Below are 23,100 nucleotides of genomic sequence, written 5' to 3'. Positions count from 1 at the left end.
TTGGAGGCTGTAGTGGCCGTGAGCATGCCACTGCACTCCAGCCTGGGCGACAGAGTGAGACTCCAACTCAAAAAAAGAAAGAAAAGAAAGGACACGGAGGCTCAGAGGTCAGTGGGGTGAAGCAGTTTTTTAAAAAAATATATAACGCCCTTACAAGAATGGGTGTTTCTCAAATGAGCAGGCACACCAGAGCAGCTGCGATTATCATTTATATACCCTAAGACATAAATTTCTCCTCTGTTTCCCCATTTGTTAAGTATTCCAGAGGTCACATTACTCTCCCAGATGTCTCCTACATGGTACATACTGGTTGGTTTATAGAATTATTACAGTTGCCTCACTTACATGTCCTATTTGCTGATTGGCTCATAGGACCTTTATTTAGATTGGATCCCGCCAGAACTCAGAGTCTGCCAAAGTAAAAGACCCACAAAAAGAGAACAAAGAAGCTGGAAGTGGGTCAGTATAAGAGAGTGCAAGACATCTAAACGTTAAACCCGGGAAAAGAAAACAAAGAAGCCATAAGTGCATTAGTAAAGGGAGTATAAGACATTTAAACATCAGTCGGGTTCCAGTTTTGAAAATAAGTCATTCAATTTCATATATTCCCAAAGTGCTGGGATTATAGGTGTGAGCCACCTTGCCCAGCCATATGTTTTAAATTTAGCTTACAAGAGCATACTTTACTTATTTTTGAAAGACTGTAAATAGCTCCAAGAAAAAGCTTTTTTCTTTTGGCTCTGAAAAGCATAACAGAAATAATTAGCAATTCTTTAAACAAGAAGGTTGTAAAATTATTTGGTTTTTATTAATTCAGTTTATGTAATTAACTCTTGTTCTGTCAGCAATCCTATATTGGATTCGGAATCCTTATGAGCACATACGTTTTCAATAAGAGTCCTAGAAGAAGATTTGGCACTGAAGAGCATTTGCCAGAGTCCTATAGCTGATTATAAGCCTTTTTTTTTTTTTTTAAAGGATTAGAGTAAATAATTGTGGATGACTGAGGTCTGGATAGGCAAAGTTTGAAGATTTCAGATACCATTATTGGTTTTTACAATAGATGCTGTTTATAAACAATTTATCTGATCAGCTGGCCCTACTCAATGGCCCTGGGCCATTATAGAAGCCATTCAGGAAGAAGGTGTAGAGGAGGCGGGGTTCCTGGATACTGAAGCCACTTTCTGTCTTTTCCCTCTCCCCAGAAAGACTGAATTGAGAACCTGAAACTTTTATGTTGTAGAGTTTGTTAAATGTTAAAGATTTTAAAAGCATGATCTTATAACACAGGATTATAGGCCACTGAAAAAGTTATTCATTTAGCCAAAGTGATAGTGATAATTTACAGATTTTGTAAAGTAATAACCTTGTTTTTTGATAGAGGAGATTTATTTCCTTTAAACAACAAAAACCAACAGGGGGCCAACTCAGTTGTCTCCCCCACCACTTTCCTGTAGTTTACTTAAAAAGTAAATAAGCTGGGCTCGGTGGCTCATCCTGTTAATCCCGTGCCTTGGGAAGCTGAGGTGAGTGGACTGCGTGAGCCTGCGGGTTCGAGACCCGCCTGGGCAACCTGGTGAGACCTCATCTCTACAATAAAACCAAAAATTAACCGGGTGTGGTAGCGCACACCTGTAGTTCCAGCTACTCGGAAAGCTGAGGCGGAAGGATCACCAGAGCCCAGCAGGTCGGGAGCGGCCACTGCACTCCAATCTGGGCGACAGAGTGATACTCAAAAAAAAAAAAAAGAAAAGAAAGGTGACTAGTAGGAACTAGATGATCGATCTATCCCACAGTGGAGCTATATTAAAATCATTTTCAATATGGAACACTGCACATTCATTAACATCATGTCTTCAGTGTTAAGTCAAAAGGCAAACTGAAAGCTATTTCAATTTTGCCTAAAGGTAAATATACATATAGAAAAACCCCAAGGAAATAACTTCTCTTTTGTTCAGGTACATGATAAGGTAGTGAGATTCAGGGCAATTTTAATTTTTTTTTTTTAGAAACCAGGTCTTGCCAAGTTGCCCGGGCTGGTCTCAAACCCCTGGACTCAGGCAATCCTCTCACCTTGGCCTCCCAAAGTGCTGGGATTACAGGCTTGAGACACCACACCCGACCCCTTAACTTTTTAAACTCGTGTTTATTCAAAAAATTTTTAAATGAGCTATAATTTTATAATCAGAATAAAATAGATTTTTTGATTTATTGTAGAGATGAGGTCTTGCCAAGTTGCCCAGGTGGGTCTCGAACCCGCGGGCTCAGGCAATCCACTCAACTCAGCCTCCCAAAGCACAGGAGTACAGGCTGAGCCACCGAGTTCGGCTAAATAGATTGTTTTAAAAAGCAGAGTCTATAAATCCACCTTCATCTTTATATCTGAGATACTTCACCACATCAAGTAGATTTAAATTGACTTTGTCATTTTTTTCTTAAAAGTATCTAGGCTTTAGTGGGTCCATCAAGTAGTCCTTCCAAAAACCCCTTGGGTAGGGATTTTTTATTGTCATTTTCTGTCTACAACTTAATAAAGCAACTTGATATATTAATACTAGACTCATTTCTGGGATTTCTTAGTTATTTGTTCATTTTACAAATATTTGAGTATCAACTTTTTGCAAGAGTAGACATTAGTTTGGTGCAAACATAGTTGCGGTTTTTGCAAGTTCAATTTGCCATTTGATATTGGTGTACATTCTTAACAAATGTGGTTATTTTATGCATAATTTTAATGTGCATTTCTCACCTTATTTTTACTAATGACTTATTACTCATTGTTTATATTTATTTTAGACTATGGACATGATGTTAGGTGAAAAGCAAATTAGAGTGATTTTCTTATTTGAATTCAGAATGGTTCGTAAAGCAGCAGAGACAACTGCAACATAATGCATCTGGCCCAGGAAGTGCTAATGAACGTACAGTGCAGTGGTAGTTCAAGAAATTTTGTAAAGGAGATGAGAGGCTTGAAGATGAGGAGCTTAGTGGCCCGCCATTGGAAGTTGATAATGGCCAATGAGAGCAATCATTGAAGCTGATCCTCTTACAACTACATGAGAAATTGCTGGAGAACTCATTCTCATCATTCTATGGTCGTTTGGCATTTGAAACAAATTGGAAAGTTGAAAACGCTCTATAAGTGGGTGCCTCTTGAGCTAAATGAAAAAAAATTGTCATTTTGAAATGTCATTTTCTCTTATTCTACACAACAACAATGAAGCATATCTTGATTGAATTGTGACAAGATGAAAAGTGGATTTTAGCTCAGCCTGTAATCCCGCGCCTTTGGGAGGCTGAGGTGAGTGGATTGCCTGAGCCTGTGGGTTCGAGACCCGCCTGGGCAGCGAGACCTCATCTCTACAATAAATCAAAAAAATTAGCCAGGTGTGGTAGCGCACGCCTGTAGTTCCAGCTACTGGAAGGCTGAGGCGGAAGGATCGCCGGAGCCCAGCAGGTCGAGGCTGCGGTGGCCGGGAGTGGCCACTGCACTCCAGTCTGGGTGACAGAGTGAGACTCCAACTCAAAAAAAAAAAAAGAAAAGTGGATTTTATACAACAGCCAGTGGCAACCAGGTCAGTGGTTGGACCAAGAAGCTCCAAACACTTCCCAAAGTTGAACTTAAACTAAAAAAAGGTCATGGTCACAGTTTGGTGGTCTACTGCCAGTCTGATCCACTACAGCTTTCTAAAACCTTTACATCTGAGAAGTATGCTCAATCATTCGAGTTACACAGAAAACTGCAATGCCTGCAACCAGCATTGGTCCACAGAAAGGGCCCAATTCTCCACAATGCCCAATTGCATGTTACACATTCAATGCCTTAAAAGTTGTCCGAATTCAGCTACGAAGTTTTGCCTCATCTGCCATAGTCACCTGACCTCTCATCAACCGATTACCACTTCAAGCATCTTGACAACTTTTTGTAGGAAAAACGCCTCCACAACCAGCATGATGCAGAAAATGCTTTCCAAGAGTTCACTGAATCCTGAAGCAACTCCAGCAAGAATGCTGTGACAGTCATGTTTCATGTTTCGTTTTTGTTTGGTTATTTTTGAGTTGGAGTCTCATTCTGTCGCCCAAACTGGAGTGCAGTGGCCGCTCCTGGCCACTGCAGCCTCGACTTGCTGGGTTCCGGCGATCCTTCCGCCTCAGCCTTCCAAGTAGCTGGAACCACAGGCGTGTGCTACCATACCCAGCTGATTTTTGATTTATTGTAGAGATGAGGTCTCGCTGCCCAGGCGGTTCTCAAACCCGCGGGCTCAGGCAATCCACTCACCTCAGCCTCCCAAAGGCGCGGGATTGCAGGCTGAGCCACCGAGCCCGGCTATGTTTCATGTTTTAACTTAGGTATATTAATATATGACACACCCATGTTGATAGGGTGGATGGGGCTTTGTTTATAAGTAAAAGATGTTTTGTAAAACCAGGTCTAATTGTTGTGTTTTAATTGATTCAAGTTTTTATAGAATGCAAAGCACAGGACAAAAAGTATGCTACAGGAATAAACAAACGTGTTTCTCGTTGGCAAAAATGTGTTGATTGTTACGATTCCTATTTTAATTAAGAAAGATGTGTTTGAACTTAGTGGTAATGATTTAAAATTCATGGTCCAAAGTCGTAATTACTTTTGCACCAACCTAATACAGATATAAAAGTTATTTCAGGCGGGGCTCAGTGGCTCAGCCTGTAATCCTGTGCTTTGGGAGGCCAAGGCAAGTGGATTGCCTGAGCCCATGAGTTCAAGACCTGCCCAGGCAACTTGGCAAGACCTTGTCTCTACAATAAATCAAAAACTAGCCCGGCATGGTAGCATGCACCTGTAGTTCTGGCTACTTGGAAGGCTGAGGCAGAAGGATCGCTGGAGCCTAGCAGGTCGAGGCTGCAGTGGCCGGGAGTGGCCACTGCACTCCAGTCTGGGCAACAGAGTGAGACTCCGACTCAAAAAAAAAAAAGACAAATTGAACTCCTTTCAACCTTAGTCTAACCCCATTTGAACCTTAAAATGTGAGCACACTGGTGGCCTTGTCCTGCTGGCTCTGGCAGGACCAGCAACCTCCAGCTTCCTGCCAGGAGCACTCAGCGCTGGTGAGAGTAAGGTCAGGTTACTCTTAGATGAAGTTTCAAAAGCAGCTGTTGGGCAACCTCTTAAGGTCCCCTCTCGCTCTGGGAGCTTTTCTGTCCTCTCAATAAATCCTACTTAAAAAAAAAAAAAGAAAAAGAAAGCAGTTGTTGCTTTGTTGGTGCTAGAATGAGCAGGCCATTACAACACCACCATACTATCCTGGGAAAGGTTTCTAGCTCACTGAACCTCTGATAGGAGATTTGTCTCGTGATAATTGTGGCTGAGCAGGATTAAAAAACCTCAAGACAGCACTGGTATTTTAGGTTAAATAGCTACAGACAATACATAAAGCTATAATGATGGCCTGCTCCCTCCTCCTGGGTGCCCTGGTAGCTTGGTGGCTCCAAGACTCCCTCTCCTATCCCAGAGAGACCAACCGAGGCCCTTGAGTGGAATCACTGATGGAGGAGGGTGACCAGGCAAGACCACAAGTGCAGAAAGTACAACCAGATGTGGTTCAGTTTCTTTCTTTTGTGCGTGTGAGCAAAGTAGAGTTTATTAAGGTGAAAGACACACTTAAAGGGGAAGGGGCATGGAGAATGAAAAGGTGTACACACCCCAAGGCTGGGGGGGTGTCTCAAAATGAGAACTGCACCTGGCTTTTTATCTCCTCTGCTTTCAGGGCAGTGGATGGGAGGGGCTGAGGATCTGAAGCTCTGGATTTGTCTTCACTTCGGCATCTGTGCTGCATGATGAGCTTGTGCTCCATTTACAATTGTCTGGTGATCAATTCCCAGGTTCTGTCAAATCAGTCCTGGGTGTGCAGTGGATGAAAGGGCTGAGGAATTCACTTTCCCTAGGGTATCCCCACCGAAAGATGGGCCCCCACAAGGCCCAGCCTGGAGCACCGGGAATTCAAAAGGAAAATCCTCCATCTGTAGACTTTCCACAGACAGGTAAAACAACCCAGAAACACAGACCCCACAAGGCCCAGCCTGGAGCACCGGGAATTCAAAAGGAAAATCCTCCATCTGTAGACTTTCCACAGACAGGTAAAACAATCACAAAGAAAAAGAGGAAAGAAATCACGTGTAATTTTTTTTGTCCTGTGCTTTGCATTCTACAAAAACTTGAATCAATTAGCACACAACAATTAGACCTGATTTTATAAAACATCTTTTACTTAAAAACAAAGCCCCACCCACCCTGTCAACATGAGTGTGTCACATATGAATACACCCAAGTTAAAACATGAAACATGACTGACATGACATTCTTGCTGGTGTGCATTTGGCAACTTTTTTTTTGTTTTTTGGTTTTTTTTTTGAGTTGGAGTCTCACTCGGTCGCCCAGACTGGAGTGCAGTGGCTGCTTCCGGCCACCGCAGCCTCGACCTGCTGGGCTCCGGTGATCCTTCCGCCTCAGCCTTCCAAGTAGCCAGAATTACAGGTATACGCTACCACGCCCAGCTGATTTTTTTATTTATTGTAGAGATGAGGTCTCGCTGCCCAGGCGGGTCTCGAACCCGCGGGCTCAGGCAATCGACTCACCTCAGCCTCCCAAAGGCAGGGGATTATAGGCTGAGCCACCGAGCCCGGTGGCAACTGTTTTGCAAGAAATAAATACTATTGAAACCACAATGGGCCTGGCGGAACTTCCACGTCCCTAAACGGCCTGTGAAAGCTGCTCTATGCTGGGTGCAGTGGTTCACGCCTGTAATCCCAGCACTTTGGGAGACAGGTGAGAGGACTGTCTGCACCCAGGGGTTTGAGATCAGCCTGAGCCACTTGGCGAGACCTCTTTTCTACAATAAGTTAGCAAAGCCTGGTGGTGCATGCCTGCGGTTCCAGCTACTTGGAAGGCTGAGGTAAAAAGATTATCTGAGTCCAGCAGTTCGAGGCTGTGGTGGCTGTGAACCTGCCATTGCACCCCAGCCTGGACAATAAAGTGAGACTCCAACTAATAACAAAAAAGACAATGACTGTCCACTGGTGCTGAATCCTAGTGAAGAAAGCCCGTGGGGTCAGCTGAGCAGTTTGAGTGAGGATATACACGATGGACTTGGTGCTCAATTTTGGGGGTTTGGCAGAAATGGGGGAGGGGCATGAAAGTGCTGAGAGGTGACTAGAGGTGGGGTGAGAGTGATGTGGCCAGGAAAACTGTCATGGCCAGGTGGCCAGGGCCTTCAAGGAGTCAACGTTGAGGTCCTGGTGCTGCTGTGACCTATCCGCTGCCACTCCCATCTGCTTCCAAGTTGCAGCCAAGTTAATATTTTTTGAGGAAGGTGATGGTGAGAATGATGTTCCTGAGAGGTTCATAGTAACCTCAGGGAAGTCACTGGACCTTGACTAGGGCATGGAAAGGGATCTGATCAATCCTATCTGGCGTACAGCAGACCCCAGCAACCCCCTGGGTTATCCAAGACTGCTTTTTTTTTTTGAGTTGGACTCTCACTCTGTTGCCCAGACTGGAGTGTAGTGGCCGCTTCCGGCCACCGCAGACCCGACCTGCTGGGCTCCAGCGATCCTTCCACCTCAGCCTTCCGAGTAGCCGGAATTACAGGCATGCGCTACCACGCCCAGCTGATTTTTTGATTTATTGTAGAGATGAGGTCTTGCTGCCCAGGCGGGTTTCGAACCCACGGGCAGAGGCATTCCACTCACCTCAGCCTCCCAAAGGCACAGGATTACAGGCTTAGCCACCAAGCCCGGCAAGACTACTTAACATCAGGGAGCTTATACACATACAAGTACTTACTTCCTTTCCTGTATTGCTACCTTGAAATTCACTTTTTTTTTTTTTAAGTCGGGAGTCTCTCTGTTGCCTAGGCTGGATTGCAGTGGCATACTCACGGCTACTGCAGTCTCAACCTGCTGGGCTCAGCCTTCCAAGTAGCTGGAATTACAGACACAGCACCACCATGCCCAGCTAATTTTTTGATTTATTATAGAGATGAAGTCTCACCAAGTTGCCCAGGCTGGTCTTGAACCCTTGGACCCAGCAACCCTCTCATCTAGGTCACTCAAAATGCTTAAGCCACCGCACCTGGCCAAAATTCATATATTTTAAAATAAGGAGATGGAACCAGGGATGAAAATCATATATAAATAATCGAGTCTCAGCTTTTAGCAGAAAACCTTGCTGAGTCTCCTGCATACAGTTTTCTTCAGGGCAGTTTCCCTCATGTGGATTTTGATGCACAGGGCTCCCCTGGAAAGCAGAGAGCATCCCCCAGGGGGGATGGAAGACATGGGAAGTGGGTGGTCTTAATAATACATGTTCTTGTCCCACCAGCCTGCAGAAGTAGAAAAACACACATCAGAAACAGAGAGTCTGCTGAAGAGGTAAACAGCCTCAGAAGTCATGCACTAGCTACTCACTTCCAGGGTAGAGCCTGATGAAGAGCTTCCGCACCTTGTCATACACCCAAATCAGAATGGCATGCGGCACAGCCACAAACCAATACTGAGGCCTGGAGGCAGAAGGCCTGGAGGGTGAGCCCCATCTTGTCCACAGGGACAGCCCACCTGGCACACAGGCAGGGGTCTCCCACTCATTCTCCTGCTTTACTGGAAAGAACCACAAGTCCATGGGGTCCCACAACATAAAACTGGGAACCTTCAGATTTAACCTGGACAGTGACTGCTAGAAGCAACCTCTGCCTTTGAAGCACCTGCTAGATTGGGGGAGGTGGGTTGGTGAGGTTAGGAAAACCCCTCTCCTGGGACACTGGCAGATAAAGCCTTGGGCTCACAGAGCATGGAATTGGTGTGACCTCTTTTTAAAATTTTTCGATTTTAGTTAGTTTTTGAAAGCAGGGTCTCTGTTGCTGAGGCTGGAGTGTAGTGGCATGATCACAACTCGCTGTAGCCTTGACCTCCTGGGCTCAGGTGATCCTTCTAGGAGTGTACCAAGCCTGGCTAATTTTCTAAAATGTTTTGTAGAGGCAGTATCTTGTGACGTTGCCCAGACTATTCTTAAACTCCTAAGCTCAAGCAATCCTCCAGCATCTGCCTCCTAAAGTATTGGGATTGCAGGCATGAGCCACCACGCCCAACAGTGTGATCTCTTTTGAAAGACTTGGGGGAGAAGCCCTGGAAATCCTCATGTTTGCTGAGGCTGTGACAGCTTAGGACACGGGCTGGTATGTCCTCAGTGCTGGCGAAGGGGAACTCGCCTGAGTGTGGTGAAGCTCAGGGCAGTGACACTTCCGAGGCCATAGGGGAGGATCAGTGTGATGATGATCTGTGAGGTGATCCCCATCCAGATGACTTTATTTCTACAAGACACACAGAAGCAGACTCTGAATTCCCATGGCCTTGTCCGTGAACCCAGCCGAGCGTGCCATTGACAGAGCCGATGGCTCTTGAGCGGCAGATGTGGCCAGAGTTGGTCTTGTGAAGCAGGGGCCCTCATCATCCCATCATGAGTGCCCAGGACTGTCCCATGAGGCCAGACACAATGGAACCTGATGACCCTGCTGGAAGAGGGAATTCCTGTCAGTTTTCCTGATGGTCAGGTCAGCTATTTGCTGGATCATGATGGCAACAAAGAAAGCTGTGTAGCCTGTCCACTCTAGGTACTGTCACTGGTACCGTGACTGTTAATGGGCAAAGAAGGAAGAGGCCATGAGGCCTGGGGGACACTCCGGGGGGCTTCAGTGCAGTTCTGCTTATCTTCTCTCTGCCCTGCTCCACCGAGACCCAACCAGACCACGTTCATATGTTTGGAAAGAAACATTGTTCCTTGAGACAGGTGAGTAGGGAGAGATGTTCAATTATTTGACCTAACCATGGGCATTGGGCTGATCACTCTTCCAAGTCAGTGGCAAAGCTAGTGTAAAAGAAGGGAGTTGTTGGGGTGTAGTTAGAGACAAGGTTGCATCCTGAGTCCTGGCAGGGGCCAGCCAGTGTTACCAAGGGGCTCTGAGCCCTTGACCAAGCTGTTTTCACAGGCCATTTAGGGACCTGGAGGTTCTGCCCAGGGCTCCTACCGCTCACCCACTCCTGCCCGTAGCTGTCCTCCAAGTCGTTCACGTCATCCTTTTCCCACTCCACCCACAGGTTGATGAGGGTGCTGGGCAGGAAGCCCTCCTGTGCATAGACAGTGAAATACACAAGGAACGCCCCCAGGGCTTGCATGAGGCCTGGAAGAACGAGAGATCCCGCTCAGGTCCAGGACAGCTCTGAGGGCTGCCTCGGCCATCTCCTCCGTCCCTCCCAAGTCCACCCAGAAGAAGTTACACTTCTGACTGTGGGACTCCAGTGAACAGCCTGGTGTGACAGGGAGGCATGCCCTTGCTGTACCAATATACAGGTAAGAGAACACAGCCAGCAGCATGTTCACCAGCCTGTCCCTCTTCTTGTGGTGAGGCTCCCTATTCGTGATGTCGCTCTCAGCCTTCTAGTAGGGCAGGGCAATGGAGGGGATCTAGGGGGCGAGGCTGGTGAAGCCCAACGTGGACACTCTGCTCTGCCCACATCAGGAGAGACGGCAGTGCCTATAATCCCAGCACTTTGGGAGGCTGAGGCAGGAGGACTGCTTGAACCCTGGAGTTTGAGACCAACCAGGAACTAGGGCAACTAGGAAGACCTCACTTCTACAAAATATTAAAAACTTGGTCAAGCATATTGGCATGACCCTGTAGTCCCAGCTTCTTGGGAGGCTAAGGTGGTAGGATCACCTGAGCCAGGAGTCTGAGGCTGTAGTGAGTTATGATTAGCCACTGCACTCTAGCCTGGCTGACAAAATGAGACCATGTAACTAAAAAAAAACCCAACCAGTTTTCTAACACCAGGTGCTGGTGGTTCTAAGCAATGCTGGTTGTGAACACTGCCTTTCTCCAGGGAGAAGGCCTCGTGCCCTGCTCCCCTCTGGAGAGCCACTGAAACCCAAGTCTGTGTGGCAGAACAGCGGTTCTCTCACAGGTCCTCCCACCTGGGGGGCAAATTAAAGACAGATCATAGTGCCCTAATACCCCGATGTCCTGACTTGGAAGGCCTGGGCTGGGGCCAGAGAGCCTGCATTTCTAACAGGTTCTTGGATGGCCCCTGCAGAGCACTGGGAGGAGCAGAATAAGCACATCTAAAGACCTTGGACAGTGACCCCAGGTGCTATCTAAAAAAGGAAGGACAGGGAGGCAGTGTGCAGGGCTGTTCCCCCGTGAACTCAGCCTGCTCTGCTGCCTTCCCAGCGGCCCACGTAACCCTGGCCATATGGGTCATTGTCATGGGCTTCTTTAAATGGATATATAGGAGAAAAAGGGAAGGTTGGGTGACAATTACTGTCAGTCAAGCTTGTATAAAGCCTTAATCACTGATGCTTCTTACTGTGTTTAAGCGGGGCTTTGGAGAAGATTCTTTTACTCAACAAGGGGCAGCTGTGGGACCATCATGTTAGCTGCTCAGCTCCCAGCATCACAGAGACTACAGGAGTGATGGCTCAGTTTCCCCAAAGATGAGGGAGGCACTGGCCAATGGCCTATTTTTTTTTTTTTGAGTTGGAGTCTCACTCTGTCACCCAGACTGGAGTGCAGTGGCCGCTCCCGGCCACCACAGCTTCAACCTGCTGGGCTCCGGCGATCCTTCGGCCTCAGCCTTCCAAGTAGCTGGAACTACAGGCACGTGCTACCACGCCCGGCTAACAATGGCCTATTTTTTATGTTTTGGAAAACATTCATGTCTCGAAAAACTATCCATGGAGTGAAGTGGTTTTAAGTTTCTACATGTGACGATGTCCCCAGTCCCTTGCGTGGAAGTGTGGCCCACCTGGAAGCTGGTTAGAGCTACAGGCCCCATGGGAGTTTGAGAAGCACTGACTTTGTCCACCCACTGGCCTTTGGAGGAATGACCCAGGCCTTCGCTCCCCTGAGGTGGTCACCAGTCCATGTTCCCTCAGTGCCACTTACAAGGTCCATGCCCAGTGCAATGAATAGGATGGTGACAGTGCCAATGGGCAGGTGTAGCCCCACGATAACGTAGATGAGGAAGCGACACATCTTGGCGATGTTCTTGGTCAGTGTGTATGTGATGGTCTTCTTGAGGTTATCGAAGATAAGGCGGCCTAGGAAGAGATGCTCCTCCCTGCCAGGCTTGCCTCTAGGCCCCGGTGACCGGCCCTCGGGAAGACCACCCACCACCTCATTCACCTTCCTCCATGCCTGTGAGGATGGAGGCGAAGCTGTCATCCAGCAAGATCATGTCGGCGGCATTTTTGGCTGCATCGGAACCCGCAATGCCCATGGCGATCCCAATGTCTGCCTTCTTGAGCGCCGGAGAGTCGTTCACTCCATCCCGTCACTGCAACAACCGCAGCCTGTGGGGATTGGGGAGAAAGTGGGACGAATGGTCACAGGGTGTGCACAAGTGACCTGGTCTCCCGTTGAGTTGAGGCCGTGAGGACACCTGTAGCAGAAGTGCAGGACCCAGGGGAAGGTGAATTCAGGGATAAGACACAAGAACAGGGAGCCCCAACAAGCCGTGTTCACATGGGGAAAACCTCACGTGTTCAAGTTCACAGGGCATTTCACACCTTGTCTTCACATTCTGCATTTTATACCCTTGCAGTTTTCAATCTCCTGACTCACACCCACCAGAGGCAAGCACTTCACTCCAGAACCCCTGGACTCTTGTGATAAACACAGAGGTGGGGTCAACCCTGCTGAGGCATGTGGTCAGGGTCTGGAAGGAGGACAGGGTGAGCTCCCTGCGATGGTGGAGAGGTCATGCCACGAGGATGGGCCAGGAACCCTCTCTGGAGGGGCTTCAAAAGTGCCACAGCCTGGTCTGAGGTCCAGACCCCTGCTCTGCATTCCCCCAAAGACAGCAAAGGTCCTGGTCAGTCCTCTAGACATTGTCATCCACACACCTGCTGCTGACAACCCTCCGTGATGATTAGCTTCCACTGAGGGGGACATCCAGGTTCATGTCCTTCAGCTGCATGTCAGTCACCATGGCTGCCTTGGCGTCCCTGGAAGGGCCAGGAGAAACCAGGCAAGACCTGATTCCAGGTCTTAGGTGGAAACTGTTCCTGGATGTGGGCTGATGGCTCTTTGACTCCACCTGGAACCCAGCATCCCTGGCACTTAACGCTCTTGTGGTCTCCCTTTTAAAATGGCAAACTGGGGCTAAAAAAAACCAAAACATTTCCTGGTATCATATGACACAGGAATAAAAAGTCATGTAACCCTTTTCCTACCGAGGGGGTGAGAGAGGTGCTTCTTGGAGCAAAGCTTTCCTTCACTCGTAGAAGGAGGTTGCACAACTGCCCGTTTACATGTCTTGGATCCTGGAACTTCCTTATAGGTAATAACTCTTTGCTCCTGTTGTTTACTTCAGATTTACCGAGTGTCCACCATGTGTATGTGCTGCGCAATGGAAAGGTCTGCTGGGGTCTTAGAGCTACACTGTTTTCTGCTGACCACGAGAGTTCGGTTCCAGGGACTGTTGACTATGCAGCGCCGACTGCACCACCCCCAGCTGGGATCCTCAGGACTTCCCTGTGCTCGCAGCAGGCCCAGGAGCCCTAGCATGATTCGCAAGGCCAGTTGCATCTGTGCCACCAGCCGTGTCTCCCCGCGGGCTCTCCTTCCAGCCCCCGGGGCCCTCTCAGGTCTGAGACCCTTGCGTCTCTACCATCCCAAGGCCTCCGTGGGCCCTGCTCCCTCTCAAGGTATGGACAGATCTCCCCTCAGCCACCCTTGGCCAGCCCTCATGTCAGCTTTCGAATGCCAGCTGTAAGGCTGTAGGTGCAAAACACCACACGCCTTTTTCTTTGCAATTTATAAGTTTGTGCTTTTTTGGTCTGTTTTTCCTCTTGGTGCCAAGTATTGGAATTTTAGCACTTGACTCAAACTGTAGGTCTTCCTAACTGCCGGTTGAAAATATAGAAGGTAGGAAGGAAAGGGTGTTTCCTTTCCCCTTACACCTGCCACAATACAAATTTTTATATGGCTACGAAACTAGAGCTGATAACAGAAAACATTCATGAAAGCATCCACTGCACTTAGTGTGAGGGCTTGTGTGAAAATGTCTAATCCACTCTTCCCTTCTGTGGCCATCACGGACATGGCAGTGGTCATCATGAAGGTCAATCCCATTGTGGCTTCTGACCAAAGCAAGAGCCACAAGAGGCATTTCAATATGCATTCCGACATTTGTGGGAAGATGACGTCCTTCCCCCTTTCCAAAGCACTGAGATAGGACTACAATGTCCCGTCCAGACCCATCTGAGAGAAGTTGTTCAGGTTATGCAAAGACACTATGTAGGACAAACTGGCAAAGTGGTCCAGGACACAGGAAGGAACATGTCATCTACACTGAATGGGCACAGTGGGAGAGCCTGATGGCACCAAGTCCCTGTGAATGTTCACCCCAGCAGGTAGTTGTCACTAGGCTAAAACTGCACAGAGATCCTGAAATGAAAAGCCAAATCTCACCAAGCAGAGAAGAAAAAGGATAAATATAAGGAAGAAATTGTTGAGAAGATGCAGGAATCAAGTAACTGCATATACGACATTCGATAAAAACTGTTAAAAGAAAAAAAATGTGTAATGTAAAATTTTAGAGACTAAACAAACAAACCCCAAGCCTATTTTCATAGCAGTTTATCATTTATATGAAAGAGCAACAGAGGACTCTTGGACTTTGGATACTGTTGCAGTCCCAGAGTCTGGGATGCTGGTTGGTCGTCTGAGGTGGTGCTGCTGCCTGTAATACTACTACCTGACAGCTCCTTGTTTCTTAAAGGCCTAAGTGCTTGGGTCACTCAAAGGTGTTCATTGGTCTTTGCCTCTTCCTTCCACATGCATGAAAGCACAAACCAGCTGATGAGAGTTCTCGTCAACTTGATGTTTTGGAGTCTCTGCCTCACTGAAACCATGCTCAGCCTGGCCTCTCCCCTCTACACCCAGCCCCCTCATCCCCAGGCCTCTCCTTCATTACACTGACCAGGTCACCACTGGGGTTTTTTCCTATCTCCCTGGTTAGAGGAAAAGCTCCACGATGGTGTGGATAGCATTGTCCTGTTTGCTGCTATAGTTCTAGGCCAAACACAGTGCCTGGTGTACAGCTGGTACTCAACAACTGCTGAAAGAATAGATGAATGAGTGAGTAGATGAATGAATTAAATTTAAAAGAACGAAGAGAAACAAGGACAAATGCTTTCCTTAGGAAGCTTCCATTCTATTTACTACCAAAAAAAAAGAAACAAATGCTTCAGCTGGGAAGTCAGCTGGGAGGGAAATACCCAAGATGCCCTCTTGCGGAGGGGCGGGGGGTGCGTGAAACCAAAGTGTTCTTTACTGTTCCTCAACATACACCTGGATCACTGGCAAGTGATTTCATATACTCCCTTTGTTTCGTTTTTTCTTAGTCTAAACTAGGCACATAGGTTTTCAGAGTTAGTTCACTGGCTTTTGAAATTTCAGACGAGGATTAGAAATGGTCCTTTTCATGGTGTTAATACAGTGCCTGGCACATGCTAGGTGCTCAATGAAATCTGGGGTGAGTACATGGGTATGTGAATCACAGATCAAAGCAGCCTAGCCTAGCATTACCCCCAGAGGGTGTTTGGCATACAGGTGGCTTGTTCTAAGCAGCACAATTGTCTAGAGCCAGGGGGGCCCTGAGGGCCGCACCGGAGCTCCTGCGGGCTGCATCTGTGCTTACCATTTGTTAACTTGCTCCACAGCAATGCTGAGACGATTTGCAATGTCTTCCACTGTCTCACTGTTGGCTGAGATGATGCCCACACTCTTGACGATGGCTTTGACCGTGATGGGATGATCACCAGTAACCATGATAACTTAGAACACAGACCACCAAGAGGTCATGGATGATGAAGAACTTGGCTGGCCAAGGTCGGAATGGCCCATACTGCCCACTCTGGTGATCCTGGGGAGTATGACTGGTGATCACTCGGGTTTGCCTTGTGGGAAGCCCTGGATCAAAGGCCCAACTATCTTTTTAGAACACTGATCCCACTGGGATTACCCTTACTCCTAAGCTTCTTACACTTCCTCCTGTAACACGAGAGGAAGCCCTTCTCCTTTGACATCATTTTATTTGTGAAAGGGCCTATGGATATCGACTTGGGGCAGTCTGGGACTGGAATTCATAGGTGACTGGAATTCCGAAGATGGGCTGCAGAGGTGAACCTTAGGATCAAGTAATAAAACCTTTTCTTTTCTATCATGGTCTAGGGCAAGATCGGACCATGGCAAGGCAAGGTTATGCTGGTTACTGTTACAATTTATCCCACACAGACACATGCATTTAACTTTTACAAGGCAGTTACTGAAATCTCAGCGCAGTGCAAGTCGAGATATTAAAAAAAGGAACTGTGACATTTACTTGGCGAGATCTAAACACTGACTACCTCTTACAACAGCTGTTATTGAAAGAGATGCCACATGAGTCAGGAAAATAGCTCCCACCTTGATCCCCACATGGCACCATTTGGTGACTACATCCAGCACAGTGGATGGGGGGGTCGATCATTGACAAGAGCCCCACAAAGCCCATCCTGGAGGTGGGAAAGTTCATGGCATCTGTGTCAAACACAGGTTTCTGGAAACTCGTCTGCTGGTAGGTAGAGATGACGGAAGCCTAGAATAGGGATACATTTGGGAGTCAGTGAACCCAGAGTAAGAAAAGACAAGACAAAAGTTGAGAACATGTTGAAAGGCTCTCAATCCTTTGCTATGTTACCATCACATTAAAACACACTAGGATTGTTTAATTCTGTCAATTCCATACTGCATGGTTTGTTTTTTTTTAAAGAAAGACATATTTCCTCCAAAAATAGTTTATGTGTGCTCACTAGTATCTCTATTATGTTCTAGAGATATAAAGACCAAGAGTGAACAGCCCTGACTTCTGAAGATGTCCTAGTTAGGGGAGCCTGACGGAGAGTTGAAAGGATACAGCATACAAGGCAGGGGAATATGGCAGAGCAGAGTTGGAATGGCAGCCACGACTGCCCTGTGGAGTGGGGTAGACCCATCCTTTTCTCAGAGGGCACCAGCCTCTCACAGCTCAGACAGAAGGGATGCCTGTGTCTGCTGGGACCACCGAGGGCATGTGACGAGAATTTACACCCAATTTCTTTCAGCTCGGCCCATAGCAGAAACAGATGTCAGGTGAGGTTCATGGAACGACTCTAGTTGGAAGGGGATTGATGCAAATTGAAAAGGGGATTACCTGGTGCTGCGAGTTATTTAATCCCACATTCTGCCATTCCAACTCAATGGCCAGAGCTCTCATGGTATTTAATGAACCCTGCACCAGACTTGGAATCCTTTCTTAGTCTGTGGGTCTGGACAGGTGCTTTCATTCACCCTGACACCGGCAACAGAACATTGTCCCTGTGATGCCACCGCAGGTACCCATCAGGCTCCTCCTACCGTGGTTTCATTTCTAAGGCTCCTTTCCTTAACATCCAGTCTCGGTAATAGGCATCACATTTTTCCTAGCTGCTAAAGAGAAGGCTTATCATTTTTATTTATTTATTTATTTTGAGTTGCAGCCTCACTCCGTCGCCCAGGCTGGAGTGCAGTGGCACACTCATGGCCACCCCAGTGTTGACTTGCTGGGCTCTGGCGATCCTTCCGCCTCAGCCTTCCAAGTAGCTGGAACTACAGATGCACACTGCCAAACCCAGCTAGTTTTTTATTTATTGTAGACAGGAGGTCTTACCAAGTTGCCCAGACTAGTTTGGAACCCGCAGGCTCAGACAATCCACTTGCCTGGCCTCCCAAAGTGCTGGGATGACAGGCTGAGCCACTGAGCCCAGCCAGCCTTATTTTTAAATGTTCTGGTCTCCTCTGTTAAGTCGCTAGTTTTACCACATCTGCCTCCCTGGCCCCTGACCCTCCTCCACGCCCTCACATGCTGATCAATTCCCTGTCCCCTTCACTCAGCCTCCTCCCACTGAGACCCACGGTGTTCACTCCCTGCAGTGCTGAGGACTGCCCTGGCTACCCTGGGACTCTGGGCAGCCTCCTCTTGCTGGGTAGCCCTCAATGCTCCCCAGAGGACAGAGCCTGACTCCTCGCTTACACAGCTGGACCTCTGTATAGCGACTTTCACCTGGGCCTGTTTTCATGACTGCGCTATCTCCTCTAGTCTGAGATCTCCACCTAGCCAGGCACCCCACCATGCTCACACACCTGCCTTTCATGCCTCTGGGCTTAGACAGTATTGTTCTCTCTGCTTGGATACGCCCCCACCCCCTGCAAGCCTAGCCCCCACCATTGAAGCCTAGTTTAATATGTAACTCCTTCCAGAATCCTCCCTGTGGCTGCTTCTGGGGATGTGGCCCCACCTGCTGGAACCATCACCTCTTCAACCCCTCCTCTCATCCTGCCCTCCCCCACATGCTCACTGTGGACACTCTGTGGATCCCAGGGCCCCCATCGCATGTCTCAACGCCCAACTCACCCAGCACACGCTCGCCCAGCCCGCCCAACTCCATGTAGGCTGTGTGGAAGGCCTGGACCGCACTGTTGTCCAGCGGTTGCTTCTGGCTGTGCACCATGATGGTGCTGCACCACGCTAGGATGCGCTCAGGGATGCTCTTTATCACCAGGAGGAAGCACTAGTCCCCAGGGTCCTTTGTCTTGTGGATGGAGAGCTGTGAAGGGAGAATGGAGTAGTGAGGTACAGAAAGGGGAAGCTGCCTTTCCTAAAACATGCTCCAAACGTGGGGAACGGAGAACACAACAGCCTGGCACGTCTCTCTTTTTCACATCTGTGGTTAGGTCACGTGCAGAGTCCAGGCCCGGAAATCCACACAACAGGGGCATGGCTTACACACCAGCACTGGCTGCTTTAGAGAATCCAGACATGGATGCCAGCTGGGAAGACTTGTGCCTTGTAGACCTCCTGGAGTCCTGGCAAGGTGAGGCTGCAAGCATCCCCATCCCTCATCCCCTCCCTCTGGACCACTGGCTCCTCGGACCCATGCCATTCTGAGCCTGTCTCCTTGAAGCTGCAGGAGTCCCTGAGCCTTGCAGCTCCCTGTCAATCCAGTTATCTTGCCTGAATGTTAAGAAAAATGGTGAGTGTGAGGAAGCAGACTTTCACAGGCAGCCAAGTCATGGGTGTCCCACTTTTAACAGGATGCCCTCCACCTAGTAGTGCTGCTTCTAGATCCCTCCTAATAGAGTAATCAGGAAGAATTGTGAAAGATATCTACACAAGAACAAAACAACTCTTACTCGGCCCTTATTATACATCAGGAACTCCTCTAAGCTCTCAAGAGGAATTTCAGGAAGTTTGAGCGTATGGGAGAAAATAAGTGACAGAGGAAAGAGCTACCATTTTGGATCCAACAACTGATGTCAAATCAGTGGTTCTTGGACTTCTAGATATCAAAAATGAGCACAAAAAATACTATAGAATAAATAGGGTTGCGATCGTCTTCCTCCTCCCTTTTATTAATGGACAAATAAAGACACTAAGAAAACAAACAAAAACCTAACCACACCATCCTCCCATCTGTAATCATCAGCACTTTCTAAAAGATAAGGCTTTTCACATTTAAAACATAGGAACGATAATAAACACGTTTATAGTGTGTACCACATGGGTACTGTTCTAAGTGCTGTCCACAGTAACTCAATCCCCAAAACAACCCTGAGACCAGGGGTACTGTCATCATTGCATTTGGAGAAAACTGAAGGACAAGGTTCAATGGCTTGTACAAGGTCACACATCAGTGACTGAGCTGGACTTTGAGCCCAGGCTGGCAGACTCCAGGGCCCCTGCCCTGAATCACAGAGGCTAGAAAGGGTCATCTTTCAAATTAAATATACTCATCTCTCTATAAAACTTCATAAGACACTGTAATTTTCCATAGACGACTTTAAATATTTTCACGGACTTGTCTGAGGAGTCGCTCTTCTAAGATCGACTTGGACTTTCCCTTGTTTTTCCTCCAGCTGAAGGGTTCAGCAGAGACCGCGCTCCAAGGCCAGCACCCCAATTCCTGCCAGGGCTGAGTGCCGCTCATACGTGCGCACAGGACGGCCCCAGGGGTGTCTCGGGAGCATCAGCAACTTCATGGACACGTGCACAGGCCCCTCCCCTCCAGCCCCACTCTGTCAGCCGCTTCCTCCCCAGCCCACACACGAGGCCTCGAGGTCTCATGGAACCTGCTTTGTCCCACTTCTCATGACAGGGAGTTCCTCGATCGTGGAAGACAGAGCTTCGACAGGGCTCTGAGTCTTGTTCCAGTTGGGAGATCCTCTAGCCTGGCCTTCACTGTGTGCTGATACTCTGCACTTCCGGCTCCTCACCCCTACCTGCCTTCTGGAGTCCTAGGAATGGGCGATTTAACACACGAGGGAGCTAGCTCAGAATGGCTGCTATGACTGCTACTATTTAGGACTGCTGCTCATCCCATGCTCACGGATAGCTTATTTAAGAGATCCAACTTCTTGGCTTTAGAATTTTGCACCCTACGCTTTTGTCAGTTGTCTATTTAGCCAGCTGCCCTTTTTTCTGGGTTCATTATCCACAAAGACAACTTATGCAGCACAAAGAGTGCTTCTCCAGCCCTAAATTCCATCCACATAATGATGGTAAATGACACTAGAAACCTACAACACACACACACACACACACACACACACACGGCTATGGTTATCCTACTTCTAAAGTCCATGACACTGGCCCCAACTTTCAGCTTGAGATCCCATCAGTATCAGGACCTTAGATTGTATACTGCCACTTGGCATGAGAAGGATGGAGATGGTTGGTCGTGAACCACCCCGTCCTGTTGGAGAAACCAGGTAAGGACAGACAGCTCCTTCCTGAGGACTGGTGGAAAGGGAATCCCTACCAACATGTAGGACAGAAGCAGACAGCAATGGGACTGGTCACCTGCAGGGCTGTTCACATGTCTTCACAAGGGCTAAGCTTGTTCACTAGACTTTCCTGCCTCTGTGTTGTGGTGGAAAATCATGGGCTTTGGAGTCAGACTTATGAAAGGTGGCTATGCCCCAGGGGTGCTGTGTGACTCCGGTTGTGTCAATACCTTCTAAGGACTTGTTTCCTCATCTACAAGTTGGGATTAGTTAGTCCTATCTCATAGGCTTGTGGCAAAGGTTAATGAGACCATGCAGGCCAAGTGCTTGGATTATGAGGTGTGTGGTAAGTGTGAGTTCTCACTGGGCTACCCCACCTCTTCAAGATGTGGCTGTTGCTCCTCACATATGCAGAAGATCCAATGGTGTGGTGCGTGTGTGAGTGTGTGAGAGTGCATGTGATGTGTGCCACTGTGAGTAAATGTGAATATGAATATATGTGTGTATGAGTGAATTTGATGTGTGTGTGACTGAGTGAATGTGTGGTTGTGAGACCATGTGGTATGTATGAGTGTGTATGTATGTGTTATGATGTGTGTGACTGAGTGAATGTGTGCGTGTGGCCGTATATGTGTGTGTGATGTCTGTGACTGTGTGTATGAATGTGCATGCATGTGTATGTGAATGTGCATGTGATGTGGTAGAGCATCCACAAGAGCAGCCAGGCCTCACAAGAGCCCTGCTGTTCTCTCCCCCCTACTTCAGAGAGGGAAGGATGCCACAAGGGTAATGTGCCTTAGGCGAACCACACAAACACATCCTGCATCCCCAAGGACTATTTATATTTATTTTTTTTAATTTGGAGTCTCACTCTGTTACCCACGCTGGAGTGCAATGGCATGCTCACAGCTACCACAGCCTCTACCTGCTGGGCTCAGGTGATCCTTCCACCTCAGCCTTCCAAGAAGCTGGAACTACAGGTATGCGCCACCATACCCAGCTAATTTTTTTATGTATTGTAGAGATGAGTCCTTACCAAGTCACCCAGGCTGGTTTCGAACCAGTGGCTCAGGCAATCCTCTCACCTTGGTCTCCCAAAGTGCTGGGATTATAGGTGTGAGCCACCACACCTGGCCGAAGACTGTTTTTAAATAAGGGTTAACCAAAGGATATGTGCGTAGAAATAGCATCCTGGTGATAATAAAGGCTGCCAGTTGTGAGGAAAACTCACCTGAAATTTGTTGGTAGAGTTACAAGGGATTTCAGTGACTTTGTGGTTTCTTTTTCTAATTTCCATCTTATCACCCAAAATGACCTCTGAGAATTTCAAAAGAGCAGTTTCTGAGGCATCTCCAACCATGACTTTCTGGAAATCAGAGGAGATAAACAAATAGTTCAGCTGCATAACTCGCATAACATAGGCTCTTATGTGATTGTCATTAAGGAACCAACACGCTCAGTACACGACCCAACAAGTCTCCTAACAAAGCTAACCCTCTAGTTGGAGAGAAGACACCATTGCATGATGCTTAGGGACAGACGCAAAACAACAGTAAGCGTGTAAACCAATAGTGCCACCTACTGGTATCAGGGACCTTCAGAGATGCAGGAACGCCACCAGGACTGAGCGTTTCATGGGAAAAAACAGCTATGACTAGATCTTATCTTGTAGACAAGATCTAGTGCCCAGAGGAGCAGAATAAAGCCATCTGGAAGCCAGAAGCAGGAGCAGGGCATGAAGAGGAAGACTCCTTTGTGAGTGTTTGAGGTATAGGCAGACATGGAGGGTCCTGAAGGGTAGGCTGAGGCCCAGACTCAAGAAGTAGAAAATAGTACAGAAAGGTTAGGGATAAAGTTAGGTAAAGATAAAGCACCACTTAAAGAAAATTATTGGGGCATTTGAGAAAGACTCAGGGAGGGATACACTGGAACTGGGGAGGCCAATTAAAGAGCTTAGTGCACTTTTCATACATAAACTTAAATTTAAAAGTGAATGAAAAAATAAAAATAAAGAGCTTAGTATAGCTATTTACACGCAAGGCATTGGTGATAATAAAAATGTAAAATTATGTCTATTTTGAAGCAAGAACAATAGAACTTAGTGACTCATTAGCTATAAGAAGAGAGACAGCCGGGCACGGTGGCTCGGCCTATAATCCCAGCACTTTGGGAGGCCGAGGCGAGAGGATTGCTTGATCCCGGGGATTCACGACCAGTCTGGGCAACT

The 23,100-nt window shown here is 47.7% G+C and overlaps 1 pseudogene; it reads right to left on the bottom strand.

The window, feature by feature from the left end:
- Window positions 1-8,331: 8,331 nt before the first annotated feature.
- LOC103268159 overlaps window positions 8,332-23,100 on the bottom strand; it is a 48,760-nt pseudogene continuing 33,991 nt past the window's right edge.

Source organism: Carlito syrichta, unplaced genomic scaffold (assembly GCF_000164805.1).
Source record: "Carlito syrichta isolate Samal-C Ts95f unplaced genomic scaffold, Tarsius_syrichta-2.0.1 Scaffold308794, whole genome shotgun sequence".
NCBI lineage: Eukaryota > Metazoa > Chordata > Mammalia > Primates > Tarsiidae > Carlito > Carlito syrichta.
This window is presented reverse-complemented; position numbering and strand designations above follow the sequence as displayed.